Consider the following 15,606-nt stretch of genomic DNA (forward strand, 5'->3'; position numbering starts at 1 on the left):
TTTCCCAGAAAGCATTTCCGCTCAATTTATACACAGTTGAAATTCGACTGAACGAAGTAATGACCAAGCTCGAATTATAGCGTTAAATCGGGAAGTTCGTAAAATCGAGAAAGGAATTTTTCGGTCCTTCGAAGTCTAAAATTGTAACGCCTCGACACCCAGAAGCTACAGCGACATTGTACTTGTCGCTAACACAAGGCTGCGCTCGTGAAGAGTCCACAAAAGGGCGCCGGACATAGCGGCTCTTACACCTGGGCGATGCAGCTCAAGTAGGAGGTCACGTGAAGCTATATGAGAGGCTGCCAATAGGGGAGGACGACTGCAGTGAATGTGCGAGCAGGCCAATCAAGAAGGTTGCGAGGAGATGATCAGTGCCATTTGTCGCAGAAACCATGAAGAAACGAAAGCAACCATCGTAGGGTTCCTAGGAAGTTGGACCATTTACTGCGACAGTAAACCGCCACCGTTCCTATTCGCCGCGAGATCGACCTACAGGAGGCAGCACCGTCGCCGCGTTAGTGTGGAGAGGCGGTCGGCGGCGCGTATACAAATGCACACAGCGGCGCTTCGTTGTGAGCTGTTTGAGTCGATTGCCGACGAATAAAATGCGTTGATTGCAGCTTACTGGTAATATACGCTCTTCATTGTTGAATCAATGCACGAAGATCATCCAACGTTACTATTACTATTGAGAGAAGCGCAATCTCCCGATGAAAGGTATGCTCGCCCTGAGTGACAGTCTGCGCTTACGCACTATACGACGTCTTTTGTTGTTTTCTCTGTACGTGTTTACCTTGTGTTCTGTGTACTACGCACTGCTGTAGCACGCCTGAACTACTTAAGTTTTTACTTCTTCATTTGTATACCAGCCCATATTCCTGTGCAATGAGTTCAATAGCACTGTTCGCGCGAATACGCATACGCATGCAAGAGTGTTTAGCACAGAGTTTTCATCGATTGATTACGTGCACGGCAGTGCTGCAACAAAGGTCCGGTTACTTTATGGAATAAGGGTTTTCTTTCTTGAACTAATCATGTCCGCTGCCTTCCATCAATTTATAACTCCACACAAACGCTCAAGATAATGTAAAAAAAAAAAAAAGAATGAGGTTTTGCGTGACATTATACGACAAAAATGTAAGGCACGCCGTCGGGATTAATTTTAAGCATCCGGGTTCTTCAAAGCGTACCTAAATCTAAGCACACGGGTGTTTCTGCATAAATTTCGCCCAAAGTTAAAATTGCGCGCGGAAACTCCGTTTTATCACTGCCGTGTCAATCCATTGTCTTTTTTTTTAGGAGACAGTTTGAGTACCGAAGTGTCAGACTTCACTTGATAGAAATATTTCGCTGTAGGTGGGACCACGACCGTACAATAAAAGGACATCTTAAGCACAACTAAAGCTTATCATGAACTACAGTGCCGCAGTTATACACCTAACATCAACGCGAAAGTGCATGAGCCTCGCTTTTGTTTACCACCGAGTCGCTAAAACGCGGCATTCACACACTATTTAATGCTCCTTATGTTTGGGACTATGCCAAGCGCACTTTACGACGTGCTTGAACCAGGAAGCGGCACCAACATTGAAATGATTCTGGCGAACGAAGGGTACGACACCAATACACAGCCCTCTCGAAAGTCGCACTCACTGATCTTATTACAATGCGCATGCAGCCGAGCAAGCCCATTTGCTTCTGTACACCATGTTAGGTACACGTACGAGCAGTTAAACTCGCGCTAACATAACAGAATAAACCGCCCTTTGAGAACGTGCAGGACGTACGCGCACATGAAAACACGACGTGGCTAGCAGACGACGCAGGGAGCAATCCATACTAAGCGCGCTTCAGCCAGTAGCCGCCAGGCGGCGACTCTGCTCGATCTCGCGGCCAATAGTTCCATTTGCGTTGCTAGAGCGCTACCGACTGTTGAGTCTGTTGTTCTGTGCGTCAAGCCTCGTCAAACTAAAACCAAAGGTGTGACTTGGGCGGTGAAAGAAAAACATGTCTGTGTCTAAATTGGAAAGCAATGACCGCCCTTTTTTTTTACTGGTTTATTTCACGAAAAGCTTCGTTAGATTGGGTTTGGTGCACAGTCAGTGTCGTTAATTGGGGTTGATGACAACATTGAACCATATGGGTAGCTTCCGGGGAATCGCAATTTCTTCGTTAAGTCGTGGACTTCGTAAACCGGGTTTCGTTGTATCGAGTTTCAACTGCAGAGCACCAACACCGCACTGCATTCTTCAACAGGTTGCATTCCAAGAATAAGGCGAAATTACGGCTCACATCTAGTAACGTTCTTACCGCAGCCTGCACAGCACATAGTGTGTTCATTGTGGACTTGCATTAGGTGATAGTTTCCAAGTTTAGGCATTGTTATGTATCGCATCTCCATGTGAATATCAGCCCAGGGTTGTTGACTCGCGGCACTTCGGAGATAAGGGCTTTATACGGGCTGTCCACGCAGTTTGGTGGTGCGCAGTGAATTCCTAATGTTTTGCCATATAGGCACATCAACGTTTTGCTCCCTGCAGAAATAACTCTGGAACATACGAGGCGCCTCTAGCGGTGACGGCATCATGTCTTGAGGACAACAGTCACAGCAACGTCAGCATCATTACACGGTGTTCGGACACGCGTTTCGTAGCATTTACGTTTCAGTTGAGAACCTAGTTCCCGACGTTATATACGTTGGTTGAGCACTGGCGTAGCGAGAGGGGGAGTTTGAGGGAGTCCCCCCCCTCCCCCCTCCCCCCTACACCCCACCCCCTTGAAACGTGCTTGTTTCGTTTCCGAGAATGGTCGCAACATACAAGAAGTTGATTGAAGGCTTGCGGCTCCTGAGTGGCACTGGGCCTTCAAAGCCACAAGCTAGGCCAGCACATGCGCTTCCGCTTCATTTCCAGTACGTTCGCTGATAGGCGTTAATTTTTTTGCAACATTTTGCAGCAAGCAAACCCCCCGGCATGCAGTGTTTTGCTTACAGCGATACGACAACGCTTTGCAGGCCGCTGTCGTCGAACCGATGCACATTTAAAGGTTTCTTACAGACAAAGCAAACTTCACATGCCGAAATGTGAATCTTTGGTCGATCTGGCAGTGAGTTAAACGTGCACATAAAGAACTGGCGCATTTGGGAAGCAACATTCGACGTTTCGGCTGACATGACACTAAGAAAAAAAAAAGTGCTGTACCTGTAAGTAAGCTTCACCTTCATAAGAGTGCGTTGTAAGGTGAAGCATATTGTTTAGACAAAGGTGAACCTGGCATGAGGGGTTCCAACCAGGACGATTGCCAAAACGTAATTCCTGACAGAGAACCTATTACACCCTAAAAGCTGCATAATTCGCCACCGACAAGAACGTTCGCGTCATCATGGTCGATATCTTCTTCTTAGAAAATAGAATGTCCAACTACGTTTTTGTTTTCACATACGAAAAGCAGTGCCATCTCATCAGTGACGGGATGGCGTGGTGTAGTCAGGCCGATCGCTTCGGCGAGGAGCGCACTGACTAAAGGGTATTTGGTATTCCCGAAACCTAAGGCGCCCGGTACAATTTGTGAACACAAGTTTTCGCATGACGTGTTGCTGCAACAACAAAGCTGCTCTACGTGTATTGATTTACACTTAAAGGGGCCCTGCAACACTTTTCCAAGTTCAGCTTAGGGAAGCTGAAGAGGTTTTAGAATTCGATAGAACCTCTTCCTGGTTAGCAAGGGCCGACATTATTATCGGCGATGCAGCAATTTTTCCGTGGTTGTTGCAGCAGCAGCTTTAGAATACGCGAAATAAAAGTTTGTCTTGTTCCGCCCATGCGAGCGCGCCGAAAGTGTCGGAGTGGAAACCTACGTCATCTTCTGTTCCCTTGGCGCAGCCATGCTGCACTCCAACGGAAGGTTCCCGCCGCTCAATGATCCGAACTGCGAGAGCGCTGTTTAAGTAAGTATAGCGAAGCTAAAAGTTCTGCAGTTGGATTACGATATCTGGAATAACGACAAAGAGCCGAGCGCAACGTGAACAAGCGTCTCTCGTATCTTCAACCGTGGCCTCCGTGACTAACCCATGACGTGCCGTTGCCGGAGTTAATCGTGCTGCTATTACAGATAACGCGGGATACCGAGGATGACGTCACCGCGTCCGCTCAGCGTCTCAAGAAGCCCTACGGCCACAGCCTGTGTTTTTTGCCGAAAAGTGCTATTTGCGTTCACTTTTGAGAACTCTCGCATCGTTTGTCGAATTCAGCAGAAGTCAAACTGTTCTTACACGCTCCAAGGTAATCTTTTTTTCAAAACGTAGTTCAGCTTCCATTTAAGGTGCTTTGTACCTAAAAACTCCTTGGACAACTCTCAAAGTAGATTAGGGGCGGAGCACTTTAGAGTCTCAGCGTGTCGGCGTGCATCGCGATCGTTGTGTGCTGTCGGGACGGTCTTTTTGCTTGAGCGCATTTGCTTTCACCGCCTCAGCGCTCGCCATGTGGCGAGAGAGAGAGCGAACGGCGCGCGTTGACTATGGAAACGCTCTTTCTGCGATGAACGCTTACTACCAGTTCGCAAGGAACGAGAACGCGCCCTCGCCCGCGTGAGAAAACGCCGACGCAGGCAGCGTCTGCTAGCAAGTTTCTTGATTGAAAAAACCGACGGCTCGTGCTGCACAGCTGTTCACCGGCCACCCCGTATATATCCGCGATGCGCAGCGCCTATAGGGGCGCCACTGAAAGCCGCGTAGCGGCGGCCGTTGGTACCGCTCGCGGGTCGCGTAGCAGACGCCTCATTTGCGCGCATGCGATTCGCCGGTTGTGCGCGTCCCAGATAATTACTTTTGCGGCAACAGTGTGCGCAAAGGAGCCGCACTTTATAATAGTGGACATGTGTCCGATGTCACAGCTGTGTGGGACGACAATGTCCCCATACGCGACAAGTGTTTGTCACAGACAACAAGCTTCTCCTACGAAGTGGAGCTCGTCGTAAGTACACCGCTTTCTTTATAACGTCCCGATCACTAACGCCTGCATGCGTTGACGCGTGAACCAATGTTTTTTCTCGACACAGTAGCTTCGTTTACGTGCCATGTGCTGATATAGTAGATTTTGAGGGAGCGCTGTCGCACCGACGTATAGATTTCACAGGGTCGGTCACGTGAAGGGTAAGCGTTGGTAAAACTTTGAAACCAGCACGATAAACTTGTGAAAAAATAAACGATAAGCTTGTCATCATCGGTGCAGAAGCGCACAGCGAACATTCTGCACCGATGATCGCATTCCAGTGCCATCAATAGGTAGAATGCAGCCGATTTCGTACAGCACACGTGTGATTCCACGGTGCTTTTTTAAAGGAGCCGTCACCTGCCCTACATTCTCTCGCATTGCGCTTCGCGCCATTCGTTCTTCAAGTGAGCCAAGGTATCGCGTCTTATCAGTAATAACAACCTCATGTGAATTGTAGTGTTTACAATGCAGGCGAGGCGACCAAGTGTAAACGTAGTAGCGTTCGCTGAAAACGTAGCGACAAAAAAGAAGAAATAAAAACACGGTAATCGTTCTAACACTGCCATAAACAAAGCGCGATTGCTTAGCTTCTACGTCGTACAGCCGCAGTCCACCGCCGCCGTCGCTTTCGCTCATGAAATAGCACCGGAAACCTGTAGATGTGCGTTCCTGGCGGTTTTTTGTGTGTGTTTGAGCAGCCGACAACGCAGCAGGTATTTTTCGACATCGCTGAGGCCCGCCAGAATCGTTAAATCACGATGAAAAACACATCCATCCGTGCACTCGCGTATAGACCAGAACACAGCGAATTCCATGCGCATCGCCATATTTGCATCGCGCGTCGTGCCATCTATCGCACACGCGACGAAACAACACGCGCGGGCTGCCACGCCAGCAGACGCTACACAGAGCAAACGTGAAACTCCCGAAACTCAGCCCCGTCGGAGAGCGTGTTTCGCGTCTTTTCTAGCCTGGACATTTTCGCTGATTTTATTGGAACATCAAGAACATCTTGCTCATGCAAGTCCACAATGTATACAGTACGTGCTGAGTGGGCTGCGGAAGCAACCTCGTCAGATACGTACGCTGTTACATTTGTAAAAAAAACGTTCTCGCTGTAGTACGCGTGAATCGTAATTGTAATGCAGCTCGCGAAAGAGTGAAACGATGTTTTGTTGCCCCGTATTACAAGTTGTGCACCAAGTTTTGTGAAAGCTCATCATTTCAGCATGCATCGCGTAATAGAGTACGCTTTACGGGTAGTTTCGCGGAACGTAATTTTTGTTTCACGAGCGCTCTTACAATAATGCGTCTTGCTCACAAAAGCTTGCTATCAGAGAGTATAACCTGCAGTATCGTTCAACGATCCCTTTTGGAAGCTACCTGCGCGATTTTATTCTTGTAACGATGGTGCTTTACAAGCGAAACTGTGCTACTCTTAGTTAAGCCGGTTAGCTACGCCTGCGACGTAAAGGACACTGGCGCGAGTACTGTTTACTTACGTGCCAACATATGTATTATGTGCAGCTGGATGCTTCGTGTCAAAATAAATTTGGGGACATCAAACAGTGAAATGAAAGCACGAAATTCTGGCCAGCTGTTGAGGAGCACCGTGCCATTTATTACCTTTTGAAGACGAAATCTCGAAGGCGTGGATGCCATCAAAAGCACTAAAGCTTAACACTACGTTGAAATTGGCAAAGCATGCTGATTGCTTGTGCTTGAAAGCACTACCTTGCACTAGATTTTCGTCAAAGGAAACGCTCAAAGGTATGAAGTGCACCCCCACACAAAGCTCGCGCCTGCCTTCAACCCAGCTGCGTGTCACGCAAATTAGGTTCGCAAAATGAAATAGGTGGGCATCACACTGCAGAATACACGCAGTTAGTGTACTTACTCGCGCATTTTCACTCGGCTCCTAGTTTTTTTTGCTTGAATCACAGTTATCCACTCGCGGCGAAGCTGAAAACACCGCACCGGCACTATTTCCGTGGCGCGTCGTAATCGTCGCAGACAACGTTATTATCCTCCTGTTGCGCTGCTTGTTTTGACATCCAAAGACGACGAAGTAGTGCCCAGACGAGCTCTTATACGCTGAAGCGGCGTGAACGGGTACTTTTTTGCACTTTAAAGCCGCAGAACTGCAGCTTGCCCTGTTTACTTGATGCAGCCCGCGCGCGCCTTGGCAGCCCGGTCAGCCCGGCGTATGGGTGCGAGAGTATCCGCTCGGCTCGCCAGCAGCCTGGGTGCGAGACAGGCTCGCGTATAGTGAACTAGAAGACTTTCTAGTGGTGCGACCGGCGGCGGCTGCGGCCGGCGAGGGTGAAGCGAGATGACACTGACGGCCGGCGAGGGCGCTACTGCGCCTTTTCCTAGCCTCCGGCGCGCTCGTTGGCAGCAGTTGGCGGCACATACCTGGCTGTGAGGGTTGTGGTTTTGCTCGTTTTGTGCGCGCGATGTTACTCGGATAACTTGACATTATCTTGCGTATCTTGGCGTTAAGTAGTCAATGCAGTGAGAGGGAAAGATATTGTACCAGCGACTGGAAATTTTGCGATGACATGGCGAAAAGAACAGATTCCCACTGTTTTGCACCAGGCTGCCGCACCGGCTATCCGGGCACGCCGAAAGCATCGCTGTTCGCCGCACCAAGAGACGACTCGCTTCGAAGTAAATGGGAGCGAAACCTAAGAAGAGCAGACAAGAGCCTGACGGAATCATCAGCTGTGTGTGAACATCACTTCAAAGCGCATTGCATATTGCGCGATTACGTTCATGTGGTCGATGGCGTGGAAGTGCGCATTCCGAGAGGCAAGCCGTCTTTAGCTCCCGATGCCATACCTACGCTGTTGCCGCAGTGCCCAGCCTACCTCTCCGTTAAAGCCCCGAAACAGAGAACGGAAAGGAAGAGACCTGCATGTTCGGTTCCACTTCGAAGAAAGAAACCGCGCCAGGACGTCGGAAGCGCTGACTACACTAACAACGAACATGAGATGCTTGAAGAACCTGAACCTGCAGAATCGTCGCCTTTCAAGTTTCAGACTCTGCGTTCACTGGCACCATCGCCGAGGTGGTGCCGCATTGAAGATGATAGTGTTGGCTTGATTTTCGCGACGTCTTCGTTGAAGAAGCAAGGAAGGCTTGTTATTTGTCATGAGCGAGCTGTCATTTTCAAAAAACCGTTAGGGGACGAAGTTTGTGCTGCCATTTATTGTCAAGGCCTTCTGTGCTCAGAAAAAACAATCGCCTCCGTTGGCGATGCTGCAGCTGTACTGGATGATGCCATGGCAATGTGTGTTTGCAAGGGAGCAATGTCGGACAACGAATTCAGGCAAATGTTGCCGGTTTTGACGGTGAAGCAGCAAGCAGCAACATACACCAACGGACTCTACGTCTTCAGCGACAAGTGCTCCGGGAAGGTCTTGTCCGATGGTAAGTGCATTCAAGTGCTTTGATCTACAAGCGCCGCATGTATTTATTGTTCAGGTATTTAAACAATTGTGTTTCTTTCGTGTACAGGACTTATTTGCCCAGAGTGCAAGTCGCATCGAAAGCTATTGTTGACAAGAAAGTCCTGCCAAAAAGCTCGTGTGCCTAAGAAAGGAGCCCTTGCCCAGCGCCTGAAGCTTCAAAGGCAAAAAACCAAGCGTTTGAAGAATAGCGCCACTGCATTGAAAAATCAACTGAAAGCAATGTCAGCTAAAAACAAAGCCATCACTGAGGAGGAATTTAGCACTAGGATAGCAGCCCTTCCTCCAAAACAGCGTGAAGCAACACTTCACATGTTTAAATCGGCATCACGAAAAAGCGCAAAAGGCATGAGATATTCGAATGAATGGGTTTTGGAATGTCTTATAATGAAAATGAAGAGCGCCAAGCTTTATGAGCACCTGAGGAAAGAAAATATTCTGTCACTGCCAAGTAAAACAACATTGCGCAAATATTTGAAGTCGTACAGAACAGGGTTTGGCTTCTCCCCAAAGATTTTCAATGTGGTGAGTGAAAAGACAGCCACAATGGAGGAATACGCATGCCACGGTGGAATAATTGTAGATGAAATGCACCTTTCTGAGCATCTTTCTGTGACAACCGCCGGCCACATAGATGGTTTTGTAGATCTAGGTAACTTTACATCTTCTAAAGATAAGCATACACCGTGTGACCATGGAATGGTTTTGATTTTCGTACCGTTCATTGGGAAATGGACTCAAATTCTGGCAGCGTTTGCAACAAGAGGAAACGTCAATGGAGGTACCTTGACCAAGATCATGCTTGAAGCCATAATTTTGGCAGAAAAGGCAGGCCTGAAGGTGGACTTCATCACATCAGACGGTGCAAGTTGGAACAGACGCATGTGGACGCTAATGGGTGTCCAGACCTCCTTGAATGAGATCAAGTGCAGTGCACCACATCCAGTCGACGAGCACCGTCAGCTCTACTTCATATCAGATTTCCCTCATCTCCTCAAGTGCCTTCGAAACCGGCTGGTATGCTTGGATTTTCAAACACCGAAGGGTCAAGTAAGTACCTTAATCAATCAAAATAACGTGCTATTTAACCTACCACACTTTTTCTTCCAGTCACTAACTTTCAGTGGATTATCACTGCTTTGGTTATATGCAGGTGACCATGCGAGCAATTCGCAAGGCTTTGGAACTGGATGGCAGCAAGGTTACCCTGCAGGCTATGCATGGCATCACATCCAGCCATACAAACCCTAACAACTTCGAGAAAATGCGAGTTGGTTTGGCAGTCCAGCTCTTCAGTGAAAAAGTTACACATGGGCTTCAGCTGCACAGAGCCAGGCTGGAACATCTGTGTGGTAGCAAAGCAGCAACAATTCACTTTTTTGAGTAAGCATTGCATAATTTTATATTTACCTAATTTTGTGCTACTGTAACTCTTTGCAGATTTCTTAGCTGCACATACAGCTCACTGAAACATTCTTTTGCAGGACCATACATGGTGTTATAGAAGTCATGACATCGCGCTTTCCAGCTCAAGCACTCCGTCCCAACTCTCGATCAGCTGAGAAGCTAAACTCTTTTCTAACCTTTTTGTCAGAGTGGGAACGCCACACAAATGAGCAAAGGGGCTTTCTCAGTCAGTCCACAGCAACTGGACTGCGAGTAACACTATCCAGTACCTTGTCGCTGTTGAAGTATTTGACTGAAAATGTAGGTTTCAAGTATTTGATGACAAGCAGGTTGAGCCAGGACCCTGTCGAACATCTCTTTGGCATCGTTAGGCAGTCGTCGGGGTGCAATACCCACCCGACACCTCAGCAGTTCATTGCTACAGTGAACTGTCTCAGCTTCAGCAATCTTGCGCATTCTGTTTCAAGGGGAAACTGTGAGCCTGCTGTTCTCAGTTCACTCTTGAATGCAGATGCTGGTGAGCAGAACACTTGCACTGGGAGGCAGAAGTTGATTGACAGGTTTCTCGATGATGGAAACCTAGATGCCGCAGATGCCTTACTCACTAAGGCTGCGCCAGATCATTCTCCTGTTGTTGTGGCATCAAGCGATCGCAGACTAATCTTTTACATTGCCGGTTATGTTGCAAGAAAGTGCATTCTTAAAACTGGTTGTGAAGAGTGCATTAACCTTCTTTTGCTCACCAAGGAGGCAGCTGATGGTTCGAATATGGCTGAGCTTGTCCGTTTGAAGGACAATGGCGGGTTACTTTATCCTGCAGGCAAGCTGTGCAAATTTGTGGCCGACCTCGAGGAGTCATTCACAACGTGCTTTAGCCTTTTAGAACTGCACTCTGAAAGCGTGCTTGATGTGTTAGACCTTGTCAAAAAAAAGCAGAAAACTACGCTTGGATGCCCAGAACACGCTGAAGCCACAGCTGCTGACGTAACTGCATTTTACTTAACGACACGCCTGCATTTCTTCACGAAAAGTATCAATCGAGCCAGCGACAAAAGGCGGCAGGCATCAAAGCATTTGAAGTTGAGTAGGTGCTAAATGAGTGTGTACATGAAAGCTGTTGATCATGACGGTCAAGATTTTTCCTGTCATTATTTTTGTAGTGAAGTAAGTTGTCAATAAATTCTTCATATGTGGTTTCATATGAACATGGCTGTGGTGTCATTTTTCATAATTACGCCTAAATCAAACCGCCATAATCGCCAAAAACCTTCGTGGCCATAACCCTGTTGTTTAAGCAATGATGGAAAAGGTCCGACTGAGCAAAAGTATGGGGCAAACTTCGCGCCCATTAGGTCATTAGGGGGGACTCGTGCGCACGCCTATGGTCATGCGAAAAGTTAGCTTTGCACGTCATCACAATGGTACGTCGTTGTTTGGTGGCATTTATAACAAAAAAAAATTACTCTCGAAGTCAAAGTTTCGCTGACAACACGAAAATCGGAATGCGGTATTCTTCGCGACTTAATAGTGGACGTGGCCTTCGCGCACGCTTTTTAAATGTTTAACCACGCTGGCCATCAAAACTTGTGGGCTTTCACCAGTGGGAAGAATGTAATCGTCGAATGGAATCGATAAATCAGCTGAAAAACGCGAAATAACAAGCAAAATTTAAAAAAATGCCGCGAGGTCTCGTCCTATGAAAAGTTGCAGTGGTGCCACCTCGTGGCGTCAGTATGAAAACGGCTCGCTGCTCGCGCCACTAGAAGTCTTCTAGTTCACTATACGCTCGCGGGAACACTGCTCGCCGGGCCCCGCGAGCGCTTCCAAGCCATGGCGGCAGATGGCGTCGTCGGCGCTTTGCGCATCGCCTATAGGCACTGGATCTTGACCTGCAATGTAGTGCCGGTGGGAGATTTCTCTTTTTCGTTGTTCAACAGTAAAGATTCGCAGCGTGCACGTTAACTAAAAGCGGACTGAGGGTCTTTGTATCTAATCTTTCTTCTGTCTCTCATTGCCCATTAGCAGTGATCTTGCTGTGGGAAACACAGGCGCACATTGCGTGCTTCACCCCTCCACAGGTTTCACGTTAGTGGAGCTGAAACACCCTTCCCTACGTGCTTCCCCCACCGCAATTTTTTCATTCATTCTTTCACTGCTATGGCTCTCTGTGCTGCTTTGAGTTGACGCTGCCCCTCGTTTGGTCACGAATTCGTAAAAGAAATTTAAACGGCGCCATTCCAAGCATTTAATTTATACTGTAGTCGTTTGCTTAAAAGATGAAATGGAAACCTAATTTATCTTTTGCATGATATTGTATTGTGCAGGTTACGAGCAAAGCTGTTTTGGATAGTCAGTCGAACTACGAAATATAGCTTGGTCTAGCACAGAGGGTCTTCAGGATGACATAGACTCAGTGTGTCCTCATACGCTGGCTCCTTTGACTCACGCTCATTGTTCCCTCTGTTGCCTTTTCAAAGACATCGTAATCTGCTCGTGAAACGAAAATTTGGGGAGGGGCGAAGCATGTAGGGATGGGTGTTTCAGCTGCATTAACGTGAATCCTGTGGATGGGCGAAGCATGCAGTGTGCGCCGGTGTTTCCCTCAGTGAAATCACTGCTAATGGGCAATGAAATACAGAAAAAAAATTACAGCATATCCACGGAGTGAATGATGATGAGTGGGCGAAGCTGCGGAGGTTCATCGGTAAACCGTGAATCTTCCGTGAATTCTGCCCAGTACATCATCACCGACGTGAGATCGGGCGCGTTTATACTAAAGCTTCGATGAGAGTTATGACGACTTGCAGCTCACTTTAATTTTACATGTACGCTGTGAATTTTCATTGTTTAGAAAACCATTGCTTTATAAAACATCTGGCATCTTTCGTTAAGCAGCTGGCGTCTTTTCGTTTTGCTTTAGAAACATCTGGCGTTCTTTCGTTTTGCTTTTAGAAAACATCTGGCGTCTTTCATTGGTTTATTTCATCAATCAACGGCGTTTTGAACAAAATTTTTATTGTTTATTCACGCACAGGAGAAATCTCACCAATCACTACCTTGGAGGTAAACAATGGCTGCTAATGGGAATGAGAGACAGAAGAAGTCGGCTTTTAGCTAACACTTACACTTCTACTTCTACTAACGTTTCCTACTGGAACATGCCAATGGCTGCTAATGGGGAATGAGAGACAGAAGAATTCGGCTTTTAGTTAACGCGCACGCTGCGAATATTTTATTGTTCAACAACGCACAGGAAAAATCTCCCACCGGCACCACCTTGGAGGTCAAGATCTGGTACTAGCGTTACGACTGGTTACGCACTACTACTACGACTACGAGGGACGAACGGGTGCCGCCTTAAGGAGCTTCGCCCCTAAAAGATAAGACACAGAGACCCGCAGTCCGCTTTTAGTTAACGTGCACTCTGCGAATCTTTATTGTTCAACTACGCACAGGAGAAATATCCCACCGGCACTACATTGCAGGTCAAGATCCAGTGCCTATATATACGGAGTGGCCGGTGAACGGTTGTGCAGCGCGAGCAGTCGGTTTTTTCAATCAAGAAACTCGCTAGCAGACGCTGCCTGCGTCGGCGTTGTCTCTCGCGGGCGAGGGCGTGTTCTCGTTCAGCGCCCATTGCAGAAAGAGTGTTTCCATAGTCAACGCGCGCCGTTCGTTCTCTCTCGCCACACGGCGAACGCTGAGGCGGTGGCACCCTCTCTTGCGCCCAAGAAAATGGACAGGACACTACGATGCACGTGGCGACAGCACACGACGATGCCCGCCGACACGCCGAGACCCTAAGGTGCTTCGCCCCCTATAATCCCGCATGTCTACGAGCTTTCGCACGGCATTAAGAGAGTGGCTTCGAGATACAGAGTAGCGTCGTGTACTCTGTGAAGGAGAAGGTAGGCCACATTTGTTATGCAGTCAGTAAGCGAATAGACAGTCTGATTTGCAGGAATAACAGAGGCTGCAGCGTCGACTTGACGTTCAAGGTAGTCGAATTTGACCATATACAAACACACCTTTGTGTCGCTGGTTTCACCAACAAAACTTGAGCGTCATGAAAATTTTTATCAGACACTCTTGCATGACTACACATCAAAGCTAACATTTCATTCAGGAACGACGATATTTTATTTTCTAATGTGCCTTGTAATTAAATTAGAAGAGAGAAATCACTTACGCTTCGAACGAAAACCAGATGATCCGACACTCATACAGAGGTGCAGGACATTCATGCCGCAGGTTTGAGGTTTAACATCAAGGAGGAACGGTATCTGGCTTGTAAAATTGGACACATTAAACTCGCCTGGCGTGCGAGGAAAACGCGCCCTTTCCTTCGCCGAGCGCCGATGCTTTATCGTGCCCCTACATATTTTGGAGGGCACGGCTTTACTCTTGAGCATTAATTGCCACTCCAGCAATTTTTCTAACCTCCTTTGCTGAAACATGGTCGCTCAATGGTCTAAATTACGGGGCACGGTGGTAGAATGCTATGGGAGATGCTTAGAATTTTCTAAGAATGCGAAGCCGCAAGCCTAGTCGGACCCATTGCGTCTTGGAACGAACATCTGAGCAACGCACAGATACCGTGCAATGAGTTTTCAGGGCTATCACCGCTGGACAGGAGCACGCGTCTCACCCTTCACGGTCCTACTGCGCTGCTGCTCATGCAAACGGCGCGAATAAGTGGTCGACGCGCAGCTCGCGCGCTCACGTGCTTTTTTATTCTGATATTGATTATTATATGGACACTCCAGGTGCATTTTCGCCGTCGGCGTCGCCGTGAGGCTTTGTCAAAAGTCCAAGGGCGAACATCGTCCCGCGCGTCGTATGTTCTATGTGCGAGTGAAAGCGTGGGAGGGGAGCCGACGATCGCTGCTCAAGCGGAAGGGAAACGCGCCGGCCGTCTTCCAGCCCGCAAGGACCTTCGTGGATACTGAAGGGGGGGGGAGGGGTGCGTGACCAGGTAGGAACTGTGTACTTTGATCACCCACGCGCGCACTATCTTGATAAGGATTAGCAGACATCTCATTCCTTTGTACGAGCTATGTTCTCACTGTTCGGTTTGCGATGAAGTGATAGACATCACGAAGCTGGCTTCGCTCGCTGTAGCGACCGCTTTTCTTTGCGCCTGCGTTTTGTGGATCTATGTCGGGTCGAATGCTAAAGGAGTGAGCGGCTAGTCTTACTTCGTTTAACATTCCAATTTATTGCTATCGCATTCATTGGTTCGCCCTTGAGGCGAAACTGATATCTTTTTTTTTCACTCACGCGATAGCGCCATGAAGACATGAACGAAGTAGAAGCGCGCAGCTTGCGTGCTCACGTAGTTTTTTTTTTTTTAAAGCATATTTCTTGGACCTCAGATGTCCTCAAAACATATGCATTTTAAGGCTTTCGTCCCAATAAATACAAGTGCTGCAGTTGCTGCGATCAGATGTGATGACCTTGAGTAATTGTTGCTCAGTATTTTTGACAGTTCGAGCACTGAAGCGCGCAAAGAATATATCTATAGGACATTTCAGTTACACCACGTGCTTTTACCAGTATTTGGGGACATGTGAAAGTGACATTATCTTTCGGCGGTGTTTTATTAATTGTTTAACTTGGTCAAGCAAACATTGGATTTTTATAGGTACGGGCACCAATTACGGGCAGCGCGCTATGTAGTGCCGGAGTCATGGCCATTTCAGGCCCTGCGCGACATGATCACAAGCCTTCAGGCGAGC

This window comes from Rhipicephalus sanguineus, chromosome 3, assembly GCF_013339695.2.
Source record: "Rhipicephalus sanguineus isolate Rsan-2018 chromosome 3, BIME_Rsan_1.4, whole genome shotgun sequence".
In the NCBI taxonomy this organism is placed as follows: domain Eukaryota; kingdom Metazoa; phylum Arthropoda; class Arachnida; order Ixodida; family Ixodidae; genus Rhipicephalus; species Rhipicephalus sanguineus.